General features: G+C 47.2%; 1 protein-coding gene across 13 annotated transcripts in view; it reads left to right on the plus strand.

Moving 5' to 3' along the window:
• The window catches only part of CTIF (cap binding complex dependent translation initiation factor), a 321818-nt gene that overhangs the window by 249572 nt on the left and 46498 nt on the right, over nucleotides 1-25748 (plus strand). The gene's annotated exons all lie outside the window — the stretch shown is intronic.

Genomic DNA, 25748 nt, shown 5'->3' on the forward strand with positions numbered 1-25748 from the left:
CTCTAGTGCCAGCAAAGTTCCAATCAAAATCCCAGCAGACTTTTTGGTAGAAACTGACAAGCTGATTCTAAAATGTATCTGGAATCACGAAAAACCTAGAATATCCAAAGGGGTCTTGAAAAGGTAAACAAAGTTGGAAGTATAAATTGAGGGCTGATTTTTGCTGTAAGAAGCTTAAAGTTCTGTTGGGAAGACTAGATGCTCTAGTGAGAGACCTGCAGGAGTGTAGGGCAGTGGTTGAGAGTATAGATGCTAGAACCTGACCCCTAAGCTTCCAATGTCAGCTTTGTCACTACAAAGCTGACATTATTGGGCAGAGTAGTTTTAACCTCCCTGTGGCCTAGATTTCTCTTCTGTTAAATGCGGATAAATCACAGTGACGCTGCCATGGGGCTGTTGTAAGTTTAATGCAATCTGCTGATAAGGTACATTCCATCAACAGAACACGAAGATCAGTCTTGTTGCTTGGGTTGACTTAGAACTTCAAATCTGGGAATGGCTCAGTGGTAAAAACCCAACTAGTAACCATGAGGACATGGGTTTGATCCTTGGCCTTGCTCAGTGGGTTAAGGATCTGGCGTTGCCATGGGCAGTGGTGTAGGTCAGAGATGTGGCTTGGATCCTGCATTGCTGTGGCATAGGCTGGCAGTTACAGCTCTGATTCAGCCCCTAGCCTGGGAGTTTCCATTTGCTATGGGTGCGGCCCTAAAAAGACAAAAACAAAAAACAAACAAACAAAAAAAACAACAACTCCAAATGTGGTGGGGTAAATAAGGCCCATATACACATGATTGTATCTGGGGAGGGACCTGGAACACTTGTAATGCTCCAAGGGGTTTAGAGGATAAGATGGTGCAGCTGGGTTGGCAGCAGGCTATGCAAGGACAAAACAGAACCTGGTGTTGTTCGCCTCTGTGAAATTCCTTTCAGAGCCTAGGACTGTCTCCTGGATGTCCCACAGGGGACAGAAATGGAATGGGGGCTGTTCCTGCACCAAGGGTCTCATGGCCCTGTGGAAGTGGTGAGCCTTGAAAGATGAGCCACCTTTCCCAGAGGATGAACGGTGAGGCCCATGAGTCCAGCCCCTCCTTTCCCGAGACCCAGACTGGGGAAGTAGCTTGCCCAGGGTCACTTGGCCAGAGGTGAAATAGAGAGGAAGTTTCAAGCCATCAGGGAGTGTGAACAAAGATTTCATGGCAAGGAACTGCGAAGGTGTTGCTCGTGGCCCTCGGAGGATAAAGCCGCTTCTGGAACCCTGAGTTCAAGGGGAGTGGTGTGGGGGGGGGGGGGACGAGCCACAGGCTTGAGTCACCAAGGGGCAGGCTGCCAAGTCCAACAGGACACCCCTTAGAGCCCTTTGGCCTGGGGCCCAGCTCAGCCCCCGCACCCACCCCCGGATACCCGTACCCCACCAGGCCTGGAGACGTTTCCTGAAAGACTAAGAAAGGGCCGGGAGCTGGAGGGGCTGTCTCAGCTGCCAGGGACACGGGGCCAGGTCTCTCCCAGGGAGGCAGACATGCAGGGGAGGACGTGACGGGCAGCTCCCCTTCTCCCAGGCCCGGGATTTCAGAGGAATGCAGCCAGCTCTGGCTCTGAAGTTCCCACTCCAGACCCCGCCCAGCGGGAGCCAAGGGGCGCCTCCAGTCGCCACCCTGGAAGTCAGAGAGGCACATCACAGGCCACATCTGTGTGGGGGAACACGTCCTCCTAGTGGCTCTGTGGGCTGGCCTGCCTCCTGGTGTCCCCCATATCCCTTCTCCTACGTGGGGCCTGTGGCTTCCCCATCTCTGTTCCCCTGCATCCCCACACCCATCTACCTGCACACACGCCTTGGCTGCCAGGACAGACCCCCCCCCCTTCCCCAGGAAGGTCACATCTCTGTCTCTGGGGTCATGGGCAGACCTGAGGGAGGCATGGGAGCCCTGTGTAAACGCTCCATGATGGCTCAAGCCCAGAATGCGAGCAGATGGCACCAGGCTGTTTTAAGTAACTGCAGGTGCCTCGGTGGCCGATCAGGGGCTGTGAGAGCCACACTCTGGACCAATGTGGAAAGTGAGGCCAGAGGGTGATACTGTGCACAAGGAGGCACCTGGAGGCAGAAGTGGTCTGGGAACTAGGTCTCATCCCAATACTCTTTCAAACTTTTGCTGGTTTGTTTCATTTCCTTCTTTTTTCCCTTTCTTCTATAGGAGAAAGACAAGTTTGGGACATACAGGCAGGGCCACTGCAGACATAGAGAAAAGAGGAGAATGGCCGTGTCCCAGAGTCAGGCTCTCACCCACCCCACCCCTCTGCTGGGTAGAAAGTGCCCCCGCCCAGCCCGGCCCTTGGGGCAGTGTGTGTGTGTGTGGGGGGGGGTGTCTCCTCTAAAGCAAACAGTTGCAGACAGGACTGTGCTTGTGGCTCATCCAGATCCACTGAGGACAAGCCCTCAAATCCCAGCCTCTCCCTGGTCCTCCTGAAGCCTGTCACTGAATTCACTGAAGCTTGTACTGTTATGGCTCTGTTTTCCTTGAGCTGCTCTGTCGCGCGTTGTCCCTAAGTCCAGCTGGTCCTCTTTGCATTCCCTCCATTTTTCCACGTCTCCTGGAATCCTTTCTCCTTGGACCTTGATCTGTGACCTTGTAGCAAAAGCTCAGGCAACTTCATTTGTAATACATTCGACAAATATTTATTAAGGGCCTACTGAGTGCCAGGCACTGGGCTGGGCCCTGGCCTCTGGGGGTGGGAGGGTGGGACTCAGCAGTGAGCAAAACAAAGCTACTTGTTTTCATGGACCTTAGATTCTAGTGAGAAAGAGGATGAAGAACATCAAGACAAAAGACGAGCTAGTAAGTAGATTATAAGACTGTGGAGTTCCTGCTGTGGCACAGTGGGTTAAGAATCTGGCTGCAGCGGCTCGGGTAGCAGTGTAGGTGCAAGTTCAAACCCTAGCCCAGCACAGTGGGTTAAGGATTTCTGCAAGTGCAGCATGGTTTGCAACTGTGGCTTGGATTCAGTCCCTGGCTCAGGAATTTCCATATCCCATAGGTGCGGCCATAAATTTTTTAAAAAATGATAAGACTGTGGAGAAGATGAGGCTAGGCACATTGGGGGCGCAGTTGTAAATAGGGCAGTTGGAGAGTTCCATGGTGTCTCAGTGGGTTAAGGACCTGGCATTGTCACTGCTGTGGCTCTGGTTACTGCTGTGGTTTGGGTTTGATCCCTGGCAGGGGAACTTCCACATGCCACGAATGCTGCCAAAAAAGAAAATAAATAAAGCAATTGGGAAAGGACTCGCTGAGGTGACCTTTGGATAGAACTGAAGGAATGACCCATGCAGCTGCAGGGGAACATCCTAGACAAGGGGAAATAGCAGTGCAAAAGCCCTGAGGCTGGAGTATACCTGCCCCATGGAGGCCAAGGGTCTGGGGGGGCAGGGAGCTGGGGTGGGGATTGTGGGAGGACATCAAGTCAGAACCATGGTAGGACCCACCTTGTACAGGATCTGCAGGCTGTCATGAGGACATAACGGCTACTCTGAGTGAGATGGGACACCTCTGAGGGTTTTGAGCAGGAAACACAAGATCTGGCTTAGGTTTTGTTTTGTTGGTTTTTTTTTTTTTTTTTGGTCTTTTTGTCTTTTTAGTGCCGCACCTATGGCACATGGAGATTCCCAGGCTACGGGTCCAATCAGAGCTGTAGCTGCTGGCCTACGCCACAGCTACAGCACCGCCAGATCTGAGCTACGTCTGTGACCTACACCACAGCTCATGGCAATGCCGGATCCTTAACCCACTGAGTGAGGCCAGGGATCAAACCTGCAACCTCATTGTTCCTCGTCAGATTCGCTTCCACTGCGCCATGACGGGAACTCCTGGCTTGGGTATTAACGGGACCATTCAGGCTGCTGAGTTGAGAGCAGTCAGAAAGGGTAAGGTGGACACAGGGAGGCCAGCTTGAAGGCTCTGGAAAGGATGATGGGGAGTCCATTAGACAGATCAGAGTCTGGATCAAGTGTGAAAGAAAAACTAATAGGATTTGCTGAAGAATTGGATTTGGGTGCAAGAGAAAACATTGGAAGATTATCCGAGGTTTGGGGCCTGGGTAACTGGAAGAGGGGATAACCACTCACTGAGATAGGAACCACCACATGGGAGCAGTGAGTGTGGAGGGCAGGATCAGGAGCTCACGCTGGACACAGCATGTTCAAAATGTGTAATGGGAGTTTCTGTTATGGTTTAGCAGGTAAGAACCTGGACATGGTGTCGGTGAGGACAGAAACTTCTATTCCCGGCCTTGCTCAGTGGGTTAAGGATCCAGTGTTGTTGTGGCTATGGCGTACATCACAGCTACAACTGTCATTCGGCCCCTGGCCTGGGAACTTCCATATGCCGCAGGTGCAGACATAAAAAGAAAAAAAGATTGTAATAGAAAGTAGACATGCAGAGCGGGTGATTGGAGCCCTACATTCAGAGGGGTGATCTGGATAGAAATAAACCTCTAAGAGCCATTCAGTGGCATTTGAATGCATGTGACTGGTTGAAACCTTACAGGAAGGAGGATAAATGTTAAAAAAAAAAAAAAAAGCCACTCGCTTTAGAGTAGAACCTGTGTTTTTGATGATCCAGAGGCATGAATGGATGGCTAAAGAGTGGTAGGCCAGCGGGCCCCGTGTCGTGGCAAGACAACTGGAGGAGGCAGGCCGGTGCCCGGTACCTCTCCCCCCCACCCCCACCAGTATTGTCTCTTGGGTTGGTAGAACCCCTAGGAGGCAATTAATTATACTTATAAATGAGGAGGCTTTTAGGATGGAGAAACAGGGAAGGGCAGACTGCAGCCCCATCACCTCTCAACCTCTTGACATTTCATGTGAAAACGGTGTCATTTTAGCATTTCATTCCTTGATGAGGCTTAAATTTCAGCTTCCGGAAAACTGACAGAGCGCCTGGAATGGGCGCCTGGGGCTATCTTTGCTTTATATAACTCAGACCTTTTCCCTACAGCCATTTACAACTCTGGCTTCTGTAGGTGGTGCCAATAAGATTAAGTATTTAGCGCCCACTATATTTTGTGCTCGGTATTTCTGACAAAATGTTTCCTGCCTCCATGACGATCTCTCAGTAAACAGCATACGTTGGAGGAGAACGGCGCACTGCGTGGCACAGGCTCCAGCAGACTGCTTATGAACTCCTCCCTCTCCTTTTTCTTTTTTCTTTTTTCTTTTTTTTGTTTTTTGTTTTTTCATTTTTGGCTGCCCCATGGCATATGGAGTTCCCGGGCCAGGGATCAGATCCAAGCCATGGTCACCACCTAAGCCGCAATTGTGGCAACACCGGATCCTTAACCCACTGTGCTGAGCCAGGGATCAAACCCACGTCCCAGAACTCCCAAGATGCCACAGATCCTGTTGTACCACAGTGGGAGCTCCCTCTCCTTTTGCCTTTTAATCATTGCCCAGCTGAAGTTCTTCTTCATCGATCTAGTTTTCCCTAAAAATCACTCGCAAATACTTCTTTGAAGTCACCATGTAAAGGCCTAAGCAGGAATAATGGAGTAGTTCAAAGTGTCAGCCTGCCCCAGTTTTATTAGATTTGAGCACCGTGGGTCCAGCCATTTCCCCAGGAAAGTGGGGAAGGGCTTTGAGGAAGAGCCGGCCTTCCAGACAGCCAGTGCCCAGCTCACGGGGACTGGAGGACATCGCAGAGGGTCTCCCTGCCACCCATGCAGGCACAGGACTGGCAGCAGGACTCCAGAAGTGGAGCAAAATTGAGTTGGGATCCCCCATCTGCTCCTATTAATTTCTTTCCTCTGAGGAAGATTTCACACACCCCCTCCCCATCACCACCTGTACCACCTCGGGATGCTTCAGGCCTGCTGACTAAAGGCCCAAAGGATGAATTCCAGTCCCCTATGGAAGTCCCCCAGGGTGCCCGCTCTAATCGCCACCTCGGTTCTTGCTCTCCACTCCTTCCTCATAGGGGTGGACCGTACCTCTTATATTTGTTGCTGTTGCCTCAGCAGAGTTATTCCTCAAGGCCAAGCACAAAGCTGAAGGCTAGGGTAAGCTTGGAATCAGGCTGAAGTCATGTCGGGCAAGGAATCAGCCAGCCTTCTAGCATAGCCGTGATGAAAGATGGGGCAAAGCTGCTTTTAAAGTAAAATAAAGGGAGTTCCCGTCATGGCTTAGTGGTTAATGAACCTGACTAGCATCCATGAGGATGCAGGTTCAATCCCTGGCCTCCCACAATGGATTAAGGATCTGGTGTTGCCGTGAGCTGTGGTGTAGGTCACAGACTTGGCTCAGATCCCGCGTTGCTGTGGCTGTGGCTATGGCTGTGGTTAGTGGCTACAGCTCCAATTGGACCCCTAACCTGGGAACCCACCTAAAAGACCAAAAAAAAAAAAAAAATCTTTTTTTTTTAGGGTCACACCCACAGCATATGGAGGTTCCCAGGCTAGGGGTTCAATCCAAGCTACAGCTGCCGGCCTACACCACAGCTACAGCAACGCAGGATCTGAGCCGAGTCTGTGACCTACACCACAGCTCACGGTAACGCCAGATCCTCAACCCACGGATCGAGGCCAGGGATCGAACCCGCAACTTCATGGTTCCTAGTCAGATTCCTTTCCGCTGCACCACGACGGGAACTCCAAAAAAATAAAAATTAAAAAAATAAAATAAAGGAGTTCCTGTTGTGGCGTGGCGGAAGCAAATCTGACTACAGTCCATGAGGATGCTGATTTAATCCCTGGCCAGGCTCAGTGGGTCAGGAATCCAGTGTTGCCTTGGGCTATGGTGTAGGTCGCAGATGCAGCTCAGATCCCATGTTGTTGTGACTGTGGCGTAGGCCAGCAGCTGTAGCTCCAGTTAGACCCCTGCAGAGGGAACCTCTCTGTATGTCTCAAGTGTGGCCCTGAAAAGCAAAAAATAAAGTAAAACAATAAAATAAAATAAAATGGAAAGATGGGGCAAGCAGAGAGGGCGAGAGCTGAGGCATGGACTAAACTCCCACCCAGCAAATGCAGGCTCCCCAGAAGGCTTCCCAAGTGTGAGGAGGGCCTTCCTTCCACCAGGGGGGATGAGCTTGGGCTGGTGGGTTCAGAGGTGGGGCTCTGGCTGAGCCCGGGGGGCGGGGGAGGGGGGCTGAACTTTTCAGTAGCCAACTGCTTGGGGAAGTGGGTATAGAGAAGACTTAGAAGCAGAGGGAAGTTGGGGACCTTGTTCCCAGAATAGCTTTAAAAATAGGACACCTTTACAAACCACCTTGGGATGATTGAAAGCAGGTGGTACTGAAGCAGATGTCCTCTGGAGATGCCTGTCAGACCTAGAGTTTGTCAGAACTCTAGGTTTTCCTGATTGTTTAGCAGATCTCAGACTGCAGCTTAGGACATTCCTTCCCTCCCACCCCCTGCACCCCAGCCCCTGTGCCCCCACCACCACCCCGCCCCTGTGTCTACTGCATTAGCATCAGTACCTGCCAGAGAGCAGGCCCACAACCATCTGTGGATGGAGGGCCAGAGCAGAGAGGAATGGGTGGATGGTTGGAGACTCCAGCTGGAGTCCTATGTGGGATCCATGACAGAGACCAGGGAAATCACAAGAGGTCAGTTTTGTCTTCACTTCCTGTGATGGCTTCACCTGATGTTACTTTCATGTTAGAAAGAAGCCCTGTTTTAGAAGCAGGAGGCGTTACTCCAGGCCAGGTATTTTGACCTTCAGCCTGCAAGGTTGCCTTCTTCTTGAAGAACAGCGTGTTCAGAAGTTCCTGCTGTGGCTCAGCAGTAACAAACCCAACCAGGATCCAAGAGGACGTGGGTTTGATCCCTGGCTTCGTTCAGTGGGTTAAGGATCCGGCATTGCCATGAGCTGTGGTGTGGGTCGAAGATGCTGCTCAGATCCCACATTGCTGTGGCTATTGCAGAGGCCGGCAGCTGCTGTTCTGATTTGACCCCTAGCCTTGGGAACTTCTGTATGCCTCAGGTGCGGCCCTTAAAAAACAAACAAAAAAAAGAATTTCACGTCCAACCAGGACCTAGGTGCTAGAGGGAGGCCCATCAACGGCCTTAAGTGCCCAGGTAATCGCCATTCTCTGCCACTATCCCACACCTCTCCAACATCCTTATGGACCTTGGCTTTTCTACAGCCTCATTTCTCAAGGGTCTTCAGCTCCCATAGAGACAGCTCTCTGGGGTTGTGATAACTTAACAGTTGTTGAGAAATGGACCATCTCTTGAGCCACCAGAGACACCAGCCTGTAGATCACCTTCTCATCTAGCCCGTATTCTCATAAGGGTGTCCCCAGATTAAGGGAAGTCTGGAGTGAATTCTTTCATTGAATGAAGATGCTCGTTGGGGATGGGGGTGGGCGACGAATCACTTCTTAGTTTTATTTAGTTAAGTTTCTTAACATGGCTTGTAAAGGGATATTTATTCTCTGGCCTCTTTCAAATATGTGGGTTATGTTTTCTCCAGCAACTTTCTAGCCTGAAGGGTAGGACCAGACGGCTTTTCTCTGGATCCCAAGAATGGGGTTCAGCATTTGGGTATGCTCCCCTTCTTTTTTTGTCACTTGCCTGATGACTCAGAATTCTGTATGGGGAAGATCTTCAGACCCTCTGTGTGTTAAGAGTTTAATGTTTATGGAAAAATAGGATTTTTCTTCCCCCCTCAGAGGATAGAACCTTAGCCATCAGTGCCTTGGGAAAGCCAAGCTCTTTGCTATCCACAATACCAAGCCAGGCACCATTTTTCACGTGTTGGAAGTGCTGGAATGGCAGGCTTAGGGCAGAGGAAGGAAACACCCCCTGGAAGATCAGTTTTTGCTTTTTAGGGCTGCACCCACGGCATATGGACGTTCCCAAGCTAGGGTTCGAATTGGAGCTGCAGACGCCAGCCTACACCACAGCCACAGCAACACCACATCCAAGCCACATCTGCAACCTATGCCACAGCTGTGGCAATGCTGGATTCTTAACCCACTGATCGAGGCCAGGGATTAAACCTGTATCCTCATGGAATCTAGTCAGGTTCTTAATTGGCTGAGCCACAACAGGAACTCCACGAGAGACCACTTTTAAAAATGGCAAACATTTCCACCACTCAGCAGTTTAGTTTTTTTTTTTGTTTTGTTTTTTTTATTACCTTTGGATCAGTGATGTCTATGCACAAGAAAAGGGAACTTGCTGGAGGTGGTTAGAGCACAAAGCAGCTCATCAACATGGATATTGTTAAAGGAAGCAGCCATCTGACCTTGGGGGGATGCCTGCAGGGCACACTTGGATGTGTGCAGCCCACAGCCACATCGAGGCTGACTGGGGAAAAGGACCTAGAATTAGAACAGGCTCGCCTTTCTGACATACTCATGGTTTCCGGAATATTCGTAAGTGCACTCCTACCTTAAATTCCTTCAGGATCTGATGCGAGAACTTGTGCAATGGGGGTTGTTTCTTTCAATCTCTCTACTTACATCTAAGCTGGAGCCCTGCTCTCCTTAGGGCTGTCCTTTATACTGTTCTAGTCTTTTCCTTGACAGCTGCAGTCAGATGTGTCCAGCGCAGAGCAAAAAGAGCCATGTCGGCAGCCTATACCAACAGCCTTCCCAGCCTGGGTCCCCAATATCCTTGTCAGAGTGCCCCATGGACTCCAGGGTCTCCTGTGATCAGTCACCCTCTAGCTGATTTCCCATAGTGCTGCCCCTGTGGAGCGTCTAAATCACCCCTCGTTTTCTTCCCTTCAGACCCCACCTTTCTTTTTTTTTTTTTTTTTTTTTTTTTGTCTTTTGTTGTTGTTGTTGTTGTTGTTGCTATTTCTTGGGCCGCTCCCGCGGCATATGGAGATTCCCAGGCTAGGGGTTGGATCGGAGCTGTAGCCACTGGCCTACGCCAGAGCCACAGCAACGCAGGATCCGAGCCGCGTCTGCAACCTACACCACAGCTCACGGCCACGCCGGATCCTTAACCCACTGAGCAAGGGCAGGGATCGAACCCGCAACCTCATGGTTCCTAGTCAGATTCGTTAACCACTGCGCCACGACGGGAACTCCCAGACCCCACCTTTCTTAAGTCTTGTCTTTCTCATAGAAGAGCAAGTTTCTGATCAGTTGAACCATGCCAATGTAATTGGTATTTGATGTTTCCCCTGTGGTTTGACTGGGGGAATTGCTGGAGAAATGGAGCCTTATCCTAAAGATGTGGTGGAGTTCCCATCATGGCTCAATGGGTTAAGAACCCTACTGGTATCCATGAGGATGGGGGTTCGATCCCTGGCCTAGTGGGTTAAGGATCTAGTGTTGCCACAAGCTTCAGTGTAGGTTGCAGATGTGGCTCAGATCTGGCCTCGCTGCGGCTGTGGTGTAGCCTGCAGCTGCAGCTCCGATTCAACCCCTAGTCTGGGAACTTCCATATGCCACAGGTGAGGCCCTAAAAAGAAAAGATAGGTGCTGTACTTTGGGGTGCCTTCAGGCGCTGTGCCTGCTGGTTACAAGGGAAATGCTCTAAGGCAAAGAAAGTTGTGCCTTTGGGGTCACTCCACAGAGGCCTGTGCTTCTAGGCCTGCAGCCTTCATCTACCCCGTGCTACAGGAGTCAGGCATTTGGATCTCGCCATATCCATAACAGGTGGTAGGAAATGTTGTATGAACCCATTCTCTAGATTGGGCTCAGCAAGGCTGGGTGACTGTCCAAGCTCTCACAGTGCTCTCTTCATTCTCCTTGGATGCTTGCTAAGGAAGCAGAGCCTTCTGTGATGGGCAGAGCCTGGGGCTCCTGAAGGGATACCACTCCAGGCCTCCCCATTGTCTCACACAGTTAGAACATCATGTGTCACCTGGGTAACACTTCCTCCTCCAGCAGCAGAGCCAGCACCACCAGGGGCCAGTGCGGGGGTGGGGAGGATGTGCCAGACACGATTGGTACCTCCAGCTTCCTGCCCTTTTTTTCCGCAAACCTGTGAGCAAGCTGGCGTTATTTTTATCTGGGGACACGGGCGTGGGAAGTATTTGTCAGTGTCATCTGGTAAATGCAGTTGAATTATCTGTTGTCCAAGGCACCCCCAAATAAGCAGTGTTAAGCGTGATAAACTGTTCACATTTAAAAATACAGTCCAACTGATGAAAGATCATTTGCTCGCAGGGCTAACATCACAACCCAAGCTGTCAGTGTCAGAGCCCAGCTTTATTTTTACCCTCTTGGGGTTTTGAATCATCACACATAAGGGCTTCTGCTTTTTTATTTTAAACCATTGTTCTGTATCAAGAGGGGAAATGACCAGAGTCTGCGGACTAGATGCCGGGGCAAGTTATATGCGCCGCTATGGTTGAGTGCTGAGTTAGCACCAGCTCCATCTGCAGCCTGCTCGGCGTGCAGGTGTGCGTTGTATACAGCCCCTGGGAAGTTTCTAGACAGTTGCAGGGGTGCGCCCTCCTAGGCCTTACAGTAGACAGAGCCCTGCACTGCGTTGCTTCCCAGTGTTACTCGAGAACTTCCACATCATCTTGCTGGGTCCTAAGAAGATGCCCTGGTGGGGGCGGGAGTGTGCACAGTCTCGCTCCAGGCAGTGGCCGTCAGCTGGGGGTGATTTTGCCCTTGGCAGACATTCGGAAATGCCTGGAGATATTTTTGGCTTCTACAACTAGGGGTGAGGGTGGTGGGGGCTCTGACTGGCATTGAGTGGATAGGGACCTACCATGCACAGGATAGTGCCCCCCCGACCCCCGCCCAAATAATTTGGCCCCAAATCTCCAGAGTGCCGAGATTAGGCAAGTCTGCTCTAGCAGATGGCTTCTCCTCCACCACCCAGTATCTTGCTCAACAGGAGGTGCCTGGTCAGCAAGACCACAGGCAGGGAAAGTGACCGGTGCCAGTCGGCAGCCTTTGATCACAAGAATCAGTTCAGGAAGAGTCTGTTGAGCCATTTACATTGTGCCAGGTCAAGATCGAGCTGAACTTTAAGGGGCTAATGAGCAAGGGATGGTCTCCATTCATCAAGACCCGCCATACTGTATTGTAAACCATGCTCAGCTCGCCAGCTGATTTCATTTTAATTTTTTAATGATTCTTAAAAATTATAGTTGATTTACAATGTCGTGTCAAGTTCTGCTGTACAAAAAAGTGACCCACTCAGACAGATAGATAGATTCCCTTTCCTATAGTATCTTCCCTCGTGTTCTATCCCAAGAGATTGGATAAGGTTCCCTGTGCTGTGCAGTAGGACCTCATTGCTTATCCATTCTAAGTGCAATAGTTTGCATCTACTAATACCAAGCTCCCAGCCCCTCCCCCTCTCTCCCCCATCTCCCTTGGCAACCACAAGTCTGTGCTCTATGTCACACCATGTGATTTTCTAGCCATCGCCTTATTGTCTTCACCACTATGCATGGGCCTGATGGGACAAGTATACTCCGCTTCATTTTGTGGGATACCAAACTGAGGCCAAAGGAGGTGAATGACTTTCCCAAAGTCACATAGCCCCCAAACAGCAGGTCTTCTGGTCTTCCCACTAGATCATTTCTTAGTAAGGATAACCCACCCCTTTCTGATCTCCAGGTTCTCTCTTCTCTCTTGGGTCATGTTGGATCCCCTGTGGATAAAGAATCTTTCCTTTCTTCCATCCATCTTAATATACATGGAAACCCAAATAAGGGCAGGATGCGCCTCCCATCTTAGCATCCACCTTTTCCCTAAGAAACTTCCCTTTACAAGGTGGCCAAGGGGTGAAAAGGCAGACAGGTCACACCTGCCATGGAGGTCCTTGGGCCCCAAGTGGGGAAGGCCAAGGAAGCGAGAAGGAGCTTCTCCTCAGCCAGTCACTTTCCATCCTTGTTATGTCTAGCCCTGTTATCCTTGCCCACATGGGGAATGGGAGACTCTGGGAGGTCTTGGGGCTTGCCCAGGTCCCAGGGCTGGGTGGGAGTCCAATCATCCAGGCCTGTCTGGCCTTCGAGCCCATTGTGCGGACTCTTGATACACCAGTGGTTTTCAAACATTTTTAGCAGCAGTTATTTTTTCCAAACTCGACTTCAGGCACCTCCTCCACCATGTAAAACAGATCCAGCAGAGGGGCTTGGAGTCTGCCTACCCTCCTGCCCATCATCGCCCCCCCCCCACCACGGTTGGCCCGAGGCTCCTTGGAACAACACGGGGGCCCATCTGGTCTGTGGCCTGGAGCTCACGGCTCACTGAGAGGGCCTGAGCGCTTCCTTTAGGGCCACCCCCACCCCTGCAGCGCTGGGCTCAGAGCCGACATCAAGTCCAGATGGGTAGAACCAAAGGGAATGGCATGTTGCAATAGCCAGGCTCGTTTAGATGGAGCCTGGTGCGAACAGCTTCCTTCTGCATCTTTGCTGAAAATAACAGGCATGACAATTGCTTCCACATCCATAGCCCCGTGGTTTCCAAAGGCAGAGCAGGAGCCAGGATCCCCATTGCACAGCTGCAAATTTTGACCTTCCCGAGCCCACTGGACCTCGAGTCCTTCTTTCCGAGTGCCCCACTTCCCACTGTTGCTTAACTTGTCTTCCCACAAACATTTTGGGAGACAGCTTGATAAAAGCTGTGTGTGCCCCCATTACTGCTTCCCTGAGGGATACTGCTCTGTAAATGTTAATGTGACTTTTGAAAACTTCAGCTGTGTCAAAGTTCAAAGTTGCGGGTGGATTTGGGCTTTAGGCTGAGTCATTCTGGAATCCCCATTATAGGCCAAATCTTTTCGTGAGCACTTCAAGGGGTTTTCTCAAATTCTATAAATAGTTGAATAACGCCTGTGTAATCAGCTATTTTTATCGCTAGCCTTCCAGACAGTTTCAGAAGTAATGTGGCTGCTCATTGAAAGTAGGATTTCACAAGTCTTCAGTTTCCAATTGCTTCCAGAGCATGGCCTGTGGGCCTGGCACCAAACAGTTGGGATCCTGAACATCGTTTCTGCCTGAAGGAGGTGACCTGACCCTCCTGGTAAAACCTGGTCCAGGCAAGAAACTCTGAGAGCAGACTCCAGGAATCTCCAGCAAGCTGGATAAGCTGGGCCTCAGCTCCCACTTCTCTCCCACAGAAAATCATGGACAAGACACCGGTCCACCATGTGCCTTGTTTCTCAAATTGCAGGGCTATGGGGCATAGCGGCTCTTTTCTATTTTGGGGGCTCTCAGTTTTTCCCAGGGGTTTTCACATTTCATCACACCATCACCTCATCGACCCTGTGCAGGTCAGAGAGTCTCTTTCTACTTTACAGATGAGGACACTGATTTTTCACAGATTGGCCTGATAGTCACAGGGTCCCTGGCCCCACTCAGACTCATCGCCTCCTTTATTTGGCAGCTGGCTTGCTCCTTGAGCTGAGGCCATGGTGAGAATGCCCACCTCACTCGCTAAAGAGAGCTTGGTGTGATGGATGAAACCTGCCTGGGCTGGGGCCAGCCCCTGATGGATACCTGCCTCCAAGCCCATGGCCACTCTCTGAGCAGGACTGCAGCCAGGCAGGGAGGAATCCCAATTCTACAGAACTGATGGCTGAGCCCTCTTTTCTGGGGGTACCTGCAGGACAGTTCAGGGCAAAGGCAGACTGCTCTGGTATATAAAAAAAAGGCCTTTCCTTACTCTTTAGAGCTGCACCCGCGGCATATGGAAGTTCCCAGGCTAGGGGTTCAATCAAAGCTGCAGCTGCAGGCCTACACCACAGCCACAGCAATGCCAGATCTGAGCCGCGTCTATGACCTACACGACAACGCCAGGTCCTTAACCCACTGAGTGAGGCCAGCGATCAAACCCACATCCTCATGGATACTAGTCGGGTTTGTAACCTGCAAGCTACAATAGGAACTTCCAAGAGGGCCTTTTCAAACAGGATGCCTGTGGGGGAGAAAACAGCAGAAGCAGAATTAGAGACCTGGGTTCCAGCCCTACCAGCCTGGAAAAGATGGTCAATCCCAGGACCTCGTCCTCCAGCATGAGATGTTGTATGGGGCAGAGCCAGGAATATCTGTGGGAAGTGCTTGGGAAAGATGATTGTTATGTCAATGTATGGTGGTACTACTATGGCACAATCAGGCAGGCAGCAGATAAGGCCAGGGCCCAGCCCTGCAGAAGGTCTGGTTAGTGAGGGCTGCCCTAGGTTTTCGGACAAACCTGCACTTGGCGAGTGGTACCTGGAGGTGTCTTCTTGAGGCTGAGTGAATCCTGTGACAGCCTGCTTGCAGGAATTCCTGCTCATTCACCGGTATTCCTGTCAAGCAATCCAGCTCAAACTTCCAGCCTCTTCTGAGGGCTTTTCAAGGCCACAGCCACAGCAGGTGCTGGCTCCCCCTTGCCTGAGAATGAGGCTTCGTGCCTGCATAAGTGCAAGACAGAATTCCCACTGAATCAGCCCAACTTCTCAGCTTCTTTCTCCACTGCACCCCAGCGCCGCTCCCCTATTCTCCCCGCTCCACCACCTACAGATCAGCAGAGCTGAGCCTACCTGACCTAATTTTGCCAACCTAGATTTTGCTCACACCTTGGGAAGCTTGGAAAGTGTCTCCAGAATGTTCTAGATTCCACTGGGAGTGGCTGATGGCTGTTCCCAGCCACAGCGTATTCCCTTTACCTGGAGCCATGTGCCCGGAAGAGCACTTTCTCAGCCTCAGTGTCCATCAGTCACAGAGAATGTCTCCAGGGCTTTGTTTATTAATAACGACAAAGGGCCAGCATTTGGGGCATGATGTACATGTCTGTTTATTGGAGCTAATTCAATATTATCCCAATAATGTCACTCTCTATTCCTTTGGGTAGGACTTAGAGGGCAGCAGTCAATGCCAGCACGTGGGGAATTTGATATGATGCTCAGGAGAGTTTCAGGCACTTATGAAAGCCACACTGATGGGTCTGTGTTTGCAGTGGGCTGCTATTGTCTCTGTCTGTGGTCTGGGGATCTGTCACAGGGCCCCACTTTACCCCACCACAGAATTGGCCACGTGACTTGGATCTGGCAAATCAAGGAACCCTGTCTCCTTGTCCACAGTGATTGGGTCTGAGGGATGGTCATCTGATGAGCAGGGCCAATCAGAATCCTTCCCTGAAATTTGCAGGTTGGACACGGGAGGGAGGATGTCTGTCTTCCTTTGGCTCACAAGCCATCATGGTAAGAGACTGGGAGCTATGACAGCCATTTTTTGTCATCACAAAGGGAGACCCTGACAGGAGAGAAAGTGGTCAACATGCACAAAGCCGAGACAGGCAGAAGCATGGGCAGGCAGGACCAGCTGTGGCATTCTTTGAGCCCTGTGGACTGGCTATGTTCTTGGGGACCAGCCCCTTCCATCCCTACCACATAAACCAGTTCAAGCCCTATGTGCTTAAGCTAGTTTGAGAGGGTTTCTGTCACTTGCAGCCAAGAATGAAATCTAAAGTGTCTGGGTGTCTGGGAGCAGAGTAGAGTAGAAGCAGTGGAATAACCACTTTGGCATCACATGATTGGGTGTCTGAGCCATGGCCTGGGGAGGTCTAGGCTACTCAGGGAAAGGTCCTGCCTGCAGTGAGAAGGGAAAGGACATACCCAAAGGCAGGGCCCAGTGGACATCAGAACCCAGGGCAAGCAACCAATCCCAGAGTGGATGGCGGCTGCAGCCCTATGCTCACCCTGCCCTCTGAGTCGCCTTCTTCAGACAAGGAAAGGGACCGGCACAGACTATTGCCCCAGCCAGAGTGACCTGTAGGTCAGAGTCCCACTGTTCCAGAGTTGAGGTCAGCTGAATCCCCAGGACCAGCCCTCAGAGCCCAGCAGGACTGACTGAGCCAAGCCTGGCAGCTGTGACCACTGTGTGGCCACGATGGCCAGCTGTGAGTGTGCAGCCTGGTGGTATACCCCTCTGCTGGGGCTGCCAGGAGGAGGGGAGAGCCAGGTCTGGGGCTGACTCTGGTGGATAAAATGACTCGGGGAAGTACCCACTGTGGCACAGTGGGATCAGCAGCATCTCTAGAGCACTGGGACGCAGGTTTGATCCACAGCCCAGCACAGTGGATTAAGGATCCAGCGTTGCCACAGCTGTGGCATAGATCCCTGGCCCAGAAACTCCAAGAAAAGGGCGGAAAAAAACAAAAAACCAAAATGACTCAGGGCACAATGACCAGGAGGTCTTTCTGCCACTTGTTAAACACCTACTGTGCACCAGATCCATTGCACATGTCACTCCTTGAAGCCGAAGGGGTCATAGTGATGCCCAGACCTTGGCAGTCCTTCCATCATGCTGCCCCAAGTTGGGGTGTGAGAAGCCAGCCGTTCTCCTCTCTTCTCCCCTCATGACGTTGGGCTCTGCTGGAAGGACGCCCACCCAGTGTCAGCCCACCCTCCTTTCCAGCTCAGCCCATTTTATCCCCAGGCCAGGAGCCACTCTTCCATCACAGAGGAGGGGCCTGTTGTACTGATCAGTTCTTTTTGGTTCTAAGTCACAGAAACCAAGTTGAGGGGGCTTCATATCCCTGAATCCTTTTCCATAAGGGTGTCTCATGAGGTGTCTCATGGAACATAGAGGTCCCAGAAGAGGATACGAAATGGCACATTTAGGGCTTTCTCTCAAACCGGAGGAGGCTGATCTGCTATAATGTCTCCAGTTCCCCCTTCAGACCAGAGCTAGGCTTGGGAATGGCCCCGCCTCTGCCTCTCTGACCAGATGCCCAGAACGGACCCTATTGCCTTCTGTGAGGAGGAAGCTCCTGCCCTAGGGTCCCCCCAAATGATAATGACCTGGGGAGAGGTGCCGCAGGAACTACCCAGGGCCTGTTTCTACCCACTGGGAGCAGGCAGGCCGGCCCTGGGCCGAGAGATAGGGCCAGAGGAGGGGGAGCGTGCCAGTGGGATTCCGTGGCCAAGCAGCACTGAGGGGACAGGCTGACTGAAGGGAGGCCCAAGGCCAGGGAGGCACCCAAATGAAAACTGCAGATGACCCCATCACAAAGGGCAGCACCATCACTTGGCCTTACTTTGATGCAACCTTGGGGGAAAATATGTCCCAAATAAAAAACTTCACCCTGTGATAAAAATGTTACCCACAAAAGGGAAACAAATGCAATGAGATGGACTGGACCAGGGCTGGCACAGAGCAGGTGGGAAGAATATCCGGGGAGTGAAGTAACAGCCACAAATGAAAGAAAAGTTCATCTGGAAGACATACTGACTCTGTCCTCTCAAATTTTAGATTAAGAAAAGAATGGTAGCAGCCTGTTCTCTCTGAAGAGGTTGGCCTTTTTTTATTTTGTGTTTTAGGGTTGCACCTGTGGCATATGAAGGTTCCCAGGCTAGGGGTCCAATCAGAGCTGTAGCCACCAGCCTACACCACAGCCACAGCACTGCAGGATCTACGACTTACACCACAGCTCATGGCAATGCCAGATCCTTAACCCTCTGAGCTAGGCCAGGGATCGAACCCACATCCTCATGGATACTAGTGGGTTCGTAACCCTCTGAGCCACAGTAAGAACTCCCTGAACAAGTTGGCCTCTTGAAGAGCTGGGGCTGATCACTTATCGTGGACCCTTTACCTACATGTTCTCCAAACACCTGCTATGAACCGGGTACCATTCTAGGGAACGTGGTAATGGTAAGACAAGATTCCAGACCTAGTGAAACTGCTTTCTAGAGAAGGGTCAGACCATCAGCAAATACAGGACCTGAAAGAGGTGATAAGGACAAGGAGGAAAATGTAACTCAGGCAGGAAGTTGCGCCCTGGGGGCTGCCACCCTAGAGAGGCAGGTAGGGGGGCCTCCCTGAGGAGCCACCATGGAGCAGAAACCTGAAGGAAGTGAGAGTTTGAGCCAAATAAAAAAATAGATCACCTTCTACTTGAAAACGACTTTCCTCTTTCCAGTAGGAAGAATTCTGGCAAATATCCTTTTTAAGACCTCCATCCAATGGAGAAGGACTGGAATCAACTCATTGCTGGTGGGCTGTCACCAGCTCCCCAGTACCCACCCCTCCAGCACCTCCTCTCGACTTCTCAAGGAAAAAGAAACTTCCTGCCAGCAGTAAATAAAAGGGCACTTTCTCCTCTGCCCTGGGGACATGGCAGCAGCGGCAGCCACCTCTCCGAATAGCAACAAACCAGTCACTGGGGATGTAGTATGTGGATGGGCAGATTTCCCTTGATCATTTGTTTTAGGAGAAGGAAATGATGGCAAGTTTGCAGGGATTGGTGGAGCCACCATCTACTTCAGAAGCCTCAGAATACACTGAGATCCTTGTGCCCTAATGCCTCTCTTCTCTCAGGGCACCATCTCCCTGCTGCGGCTGCTGGCCGCCAGGGCGGGGGGTGTTTTTCCCCCTTTGCCTGCATGCAGCTGTTTTTGGCTTGACCACAGGACTCTATCATGCCAGAGTTCATGTGGTTATCCAGAGCAGGGAAGAATTTCCCAGAATGCCTTGAGAAACCTGAGACACTGAATGGCTTTCAGGGCTTATTGATGTGGCCGGTGCAGGAAATAGCAGTACGTCAATAAATAGTTTTAGGCAGGAAACAGGGCTTAAATGGTAGCCTTAAAGTTTGGGGAAAGGCACTAGGAGTTGCTGGGAGGGAGCCTGCCGGTCAGATGAGAACCTGGAGCCAAATAGCAGACTTTGAAATGGCTGCCACCAATCTGAGGCCCCTTGCTGGTTCTGGATGCAAAAGGCTGAGGTTGAAGGCAGAGCGGGAGACCCAGGGGATGGCTGGTTTCGGTTGGCAGAAAAGAGTGCCTTGTTCCAGAGGAGAAGCTGGCAACCTAGAACATAACGCGCCAAGAAGAGACACATAGGCTGGCTTTTGATGGCCTCTGGGCTTAGGCAAGTTCATAACCTACTTCCCCACCCTTCTAGTGAGAATCACCAATAGCTGGCAGGTCACTCCAAGACTTTCGATGTCCTAATCAAAAAAAAAATCAAGGAAAAGGGTCACAGTCTGCCTATTTCTTTTTAAGTAACTTTTTCTGATTATGAAATGAAATGTTCACAGAAAAGTAGAGAAATTCAGAAAATCAAAAAAAGTTAAAAAGTCATCCATAATTCCACTGTTGAGAAACAACCACTGTTAGTTAACACTTTGGATATTTCTCATCTTTTTCCTTTAAAAAAATTTTTTTTTCAATTCATGGATAAGTTTGTGCAATATATGCAAGTTTGCTTTTGGTTTTTTCATTTAGCATTATACACCCTTCCCCCCAAGCTGTTGTGAACGTCTCATAAATGTAATTTTAATGGGTTCGTGAGTCATCATTTACTTAATCATTCCCCTATTGTTGCATGCTTAGATTGTTGGATTTTTGTGTGTATTGAGCTTATTTTTCCTGTTATTTTTAATTATTTCCTATTGATAATTATCCAGAAGCGCAATTACTGGATCAAACAATAAGAACATTTTAGGGGCTTGTTTTAAGATTTTTCAGGAAAGTGATACCAGTTTACATGGCCCATATTATGAGAGTACCTGTCTCATTTCATTTTTACCGGCATTGACAATTACTAGTTTTTAAGCTTTGCTAACATAATAAGTGGGGGGAAAAAAAGATATTTTTATTTGTTTGATTGCTACTGAGATTTAATTATTTTTTATGTATTTATCAGCAATTTATGTTCGACATCTTTTCACGCCCTTTCCCCATTTGTCCATGAGGGATTTAGTACTTTTAATACCAATTTGAACAAGCTATTTATATATTAAGGCCATTACCTTTCGTCACATTTCTTGCGGTTATTTTTCCTGGTGTGTTCTTTGCCTTCTAAGTGTGATTATGTTTTGATTTTTCATTCAGTTCTTCATGTTTTAATTAGAAAGATCATCTCCATCCAGAAATTTGAGAAGTACTGAATTTAATTTGCTTCAACGTCTTATGGTTTGTCCTTTTTTTTTTTTTTTTTTTCACATGTACCTCCTTATTCCATCTGGAATTCATTTTAAGGTCCAGTGTGAAAGGAGATTCTAAATTATCCACCCCGCCCCGCCCCCACCCAGACATAGACACCTGTCCCTGCCTCATTGCCGGAGTGAATAATGCTTCCTTTGCTACTAATTTGTGGTTCTCTGGGGACCATGGGATAAACCCTTATGAACGCCAAATTTGTTTCTAGGCTATCTGATCTAGCTGTTCCTTCTTATGTCAATTCCACACCTTTTTATTTATGAAAGCTTTAGGAGAGGTGAAAGTCATATAACTCTTTCCAATTTTGTTTTGTTTTTAGCTATTTCCCTATTATTCTTTCAGATTACTTTTAGGATGATTTTTTTCAAATCTCCATTCCCCCTTTCCTTCCAAAAAGTTCCCATTAGAATATGGAGTACAAACTGGTGTTAAACCTGTGAATTATTTCAAGGAGAATTATCATCTTTACAATGCCATTTACCTAGTAAGGAATATTATGTTTCTTCACTTGTTTAAGACATTCTCTTAAATCTCTCAGTTCGGTTCTGCAATTTTCTTCACAGAAATCTTGCACATTTCTTAAAATGTCATTTAAGAATTTCATGGCTTACTCAATGAGCTTTTGTGCATTAAAATATCTCACTGGTTAATCCCGTCATTAAAAAAAACTGTTGATTTTTGTATATTAAATTTTCATCTAAATGCTATTCATTAGTTTCTAAGCTCTCTTGTTAATTCTAATTTTTATTAGAGTGTTCTCTTGGGGTTTTCATACATATAAATCATATCAAATCTTTTTATTTCATATCAGTCCTTCCTTCCAAGGCTCATGGATGTTGCTGCTGTTTTTCAATCAGGCCTATGGATGTAATATATGATGATTATAGATTTACTGATACTAAATTGTCCTTTTCTTTCTGGGATAAAATCTACTTGGTTTTAATGGATCTGTTTGTTAGTATTTCAAGTAGGGCTTTCAGGTCTTCACATTTGAAAGATTAGCCCATAGGCTTTTTTATTTGTAATTTACTGTCGTTACAGGATTTTAGTAATAGGGAACTAGAAAAGTTTATCTTTTTCTGTGTTCTATATCAGTTTACATAGCAGAGCAGGTATCTAATTTTTCGAAAATGTGAATCAACTTACCTATAAGAGTTTTAAGTTTAGAGACCTCCTTATAGTAGGTAATTCTTTCAGAACTTTTCATTTTGCAGTGTTTGGGGTTTTTTTCTGACTTTTAGTTTTTAGTAAAGTTTGGTGATATTTATTTTCTAGAAAAGCACCTATATCATCATTTTTCGCAAAATCATCAGCGTAGAGTTGCAAATAGTTTTTATTGTGCTTTTTTATCTACTCCATATCTGTTTACATATATTGTTCATATTTCTCATTTTATTTCTGTTTCTTCTTTCATGATTTTATATATAATTTCCTTTCTCTATTTTCTAATTAATTACTTTCTGGCTTGATCTGTACTTGGTCCTTTCATATATTTCCTTATTGGCAGTTTTCTAAGTTTTTTGAGTTGAACATATAGATTAACACTGTCTGATCGAAGTATAACAATATCCACATGTGTACTTTTACACTTGCTATTATATTTTATTAAAGCCAGTATATTCAGAATTTCAGCATGTAACCAGTATTTTTTAAATATGATATATTTTATATATTTTTCATAGTAAGTCTTTAATAACAGTGTCTGTTTTACACAGACAGCACATCTTAGCTTGAAGAGGTACATTTCAAGCACTCAAAAGTCACTTTAGAGGATATATTTTCTTCCCTACTTAATAACCTAAATAGTGAAGACAGTAAATTGACCTTTCATTATAGCTTTGACCACATCCCACAAGTTTCGTATAGCTCTTTATTTCCTAAATTATCTACTGTCGTATATTTGATTACATCTTTATTTGATCTTTCTTTAAGAGGATATTTACTTCTTTATTTATTTATCGCAGTTATAACAATTTTATCTTTTATAGGAGAATACCTTTTTAAACATCCACATAACTGGCTATTTTTTAAATTGTCCTCAATTCTTAGTCCACATATGGGCCTGTACAATGTCTGAATTTTTGGCCTTTATATAGACTCACAGCTTATAGTGAGGTTTGTTTCCATTTAGTCTTATTCATTACACTATTTAAGTTATCTAAGTAATACACTTTTTGTTCATTTAATCAGCAGTAGAACACTAGTGGTTTCGTTTTTCCAATACTATCTTTCTGTCTTTTACTTACATTTTCATAGTTTTTGTTTTATGTATTTTGAGACTATGCATATAGTAATATAATGTTTTATATTATCTATTATGGATTATATATTTTTCTATATAAATAACTTTTATTTTACTTAATGACTACTTTGGGGAGTTCCTGCTGTGGTGCAAGGGGATCAGCATCTTGAGAGCGCTGGGATGCAAGTTCGATCCTGGCCCAGCATAGTGGGTAGAGGATCAGGTGTTGTCTGGCTTAGGTCACAGCTGCAACTGGGATCTGATCCCTGACCCCAGAACTCCATATGCCTTGAGGTGGCCAAAAAAAAAACTATTTTGGGAGTTCCTGCTGTGGCAGAGTAGGTTAAGGGTCTGGCATTGCCACATTTGTGACACAGGTTGTAGCTACAGCTCAGATTTGATCCCTGGCCACATGCCATGGGTGAGGCTTCAAAAAAAAAAAAATACTTCAATTTTATTGCGTTTTTATTTTATTTTATATCTGCTAGTGGTTACCAGTGTTTTAATATTTTTTAAAGCATACTATAAGGTCTACTTCTTTATTTATCAAAAGAAAGAAGCAATGACATGTGAAACTTCATGGTCTAAATTATGACATTTTGGGTGCTTTACAATATTCTGTCCTCCCACCAGTATTCACCAATCTTTAGTAATTTAATCATCATAGTAATATTAATTTAATCTAAGATAATTAGGTTCCTACTTGTATAAAATTCTTATTTAGATTACATTTAATTATTAAATATCTTCTCTCAAGAATTATTTATGGCTTTTGACTTAATCATAGAACCAAAATTATAATTACCTATTTTGACTTAACTTCCTAAGTCTACCTGGTTTCAGGTCCTTCTATGCCATGATTTTTCTCAGAGTTGAGTGAGTAATAATTTTTTTTTTTGGCTGGAGCATGTATTTGAGCAAGTTTTCTTCGTTTGTTTAATTTTTTTTTTTTTTTTTTTTTGTCTTCTTAGAGCTGCTCTTGTGGCATATGGAAGTTCCCAGGCTAGGGGTCAAATTGGAGCTGTAGCTGCCAGCCTACACCACAACCACAGCAACGGAGGATCCGAGCCACGTCTGTCACCTACACCATAGCACATGGTAACTCCCGGTCCTTAACCCACTGAGGGAGGCCAGAGATCAAATTTACATCATCATAGATACTAGTCGGATTCATTACTGCTGCGCCACCATGGGAACTCCATCAAGCAAGTTTTTAACTTTTAAGTTATTTTTAACTGTGGCTTGAAACAAGACATAAATAAAATTTATCATCTCAACCATTTCCTAAGTGAACAGTTCAGTCGTGGTAAGTATAGTCACATTGTTATGCAATCAATCTCCATAACCTTTTCATTTTACAAAACCCAAATTCTCCATTAAATAATTCCTTGTTGCCCCCTCCCCCAGCCTCTGGTGCCCATCATTCTACTATGAATGATGACTACTCAGGATACCTATGTAAGTGGAATCATACAGTATTTGCTTTTTGTGACTGGCTTGTTTCACTTAGCATAATGTTCTCAAAGTTCACCCATGTTGTAGCACATGTCCGAATATGCTAAGACTGAATAATATTCCATTGTGTACATAATACTGCATTTTGTTCAGCCATTCATCTGTCGATGGACCCTTGAGTTGCTTCCACCACTTGTCTATTGTGAATAGTACTGCTGTGAACATGGGTATACAAATATCTCTTCAAAATCCTGCTTTCAGTTCTTTTGTATAGATGCCCAGAAGTGGAATTGTTGGATCATATTGATAATTCTATTTTTAATTTTTTGAAGTCGCACTATACTGCTTTCCATAGCAGCTGCACCATTTAATATTTTTTAAAGATAAGCATGTGGGTGGAATTTGTCAAAAACATTTGCTGGAGCGAAATGTCTTTCTCTTACTTTCTCTCATAGCTAGGGTGTTCCTTTCACCACAAACATAGGCAGATTTGCCCCAATGTCTCTGAATTTTAACATCAATTACAGAAGTATAAGGCCAACCCTAATTTTGTTTCTTTGTAAGAAACCTAAGGGTTTTTTTTTCTCTTTCGAAGCTGTTTTTAGAATTTTTCCTTTTCCTTGAAAGTAAAAGAGAACATTCTCCTGCTAAGTATACATGGTGGGGCTCTGGAACTTTGCGAACCCTGAAGAGTCAGCTCTTTTTTGTTCTCTTTTTTTGTTTCATTTTCAACTTCAAGTTTTTCTCTTTGGTCCTTTTGTTCAGTAAATTCTGATGTCCCTTTTGAAAACCTCTATAATTCGTAGGTTAGATGTCCCTTCTGTCTTTATCATTTTTCTTATTTCTTTTTTTAATCTATTTATCTTCGTCTTCAGCTCTCTAGTCATTTTCCAAGTGTATTTTATGTATCACTTTATCTATAGTATCCATTCTATCTTTTATTGCCTCTTACTCACATTTCATTTGACTGCCCGATTTCTGATTTCCTTTGATTCTTTCCTAACCACAGTCTAGCCCCAACCTTCTTTCCCAACCCTACCTCACCTCTCTACCCCACCTATGCTGGGGATGGGCTCTACCTCTGTGTTTCCCAAAGGCCTGTGTTACCCTCCCCGCACCTTCTCCTGAAATATTCCCATATTCCCAGATCAGGATCCTAGCTCTTCCAAGGTACTGATTTCCACTGAAAGTAGTAACTCCTACCTCTGAGTTCCCC

This window comes from Sus scrofa, chromosome 1 (genome assembly GCF_000003025.6).
Source record: "Sus scrofa isolate TJ Tabasco breed Duroc chromosome 1, Sscrofa11.1, whole genome shotgun sequence".
NCBI lineage: Eukaryota > Metazoa > Chordata > Mammalia > Artiodactyla > Suidae > Sus > Sus scrofa.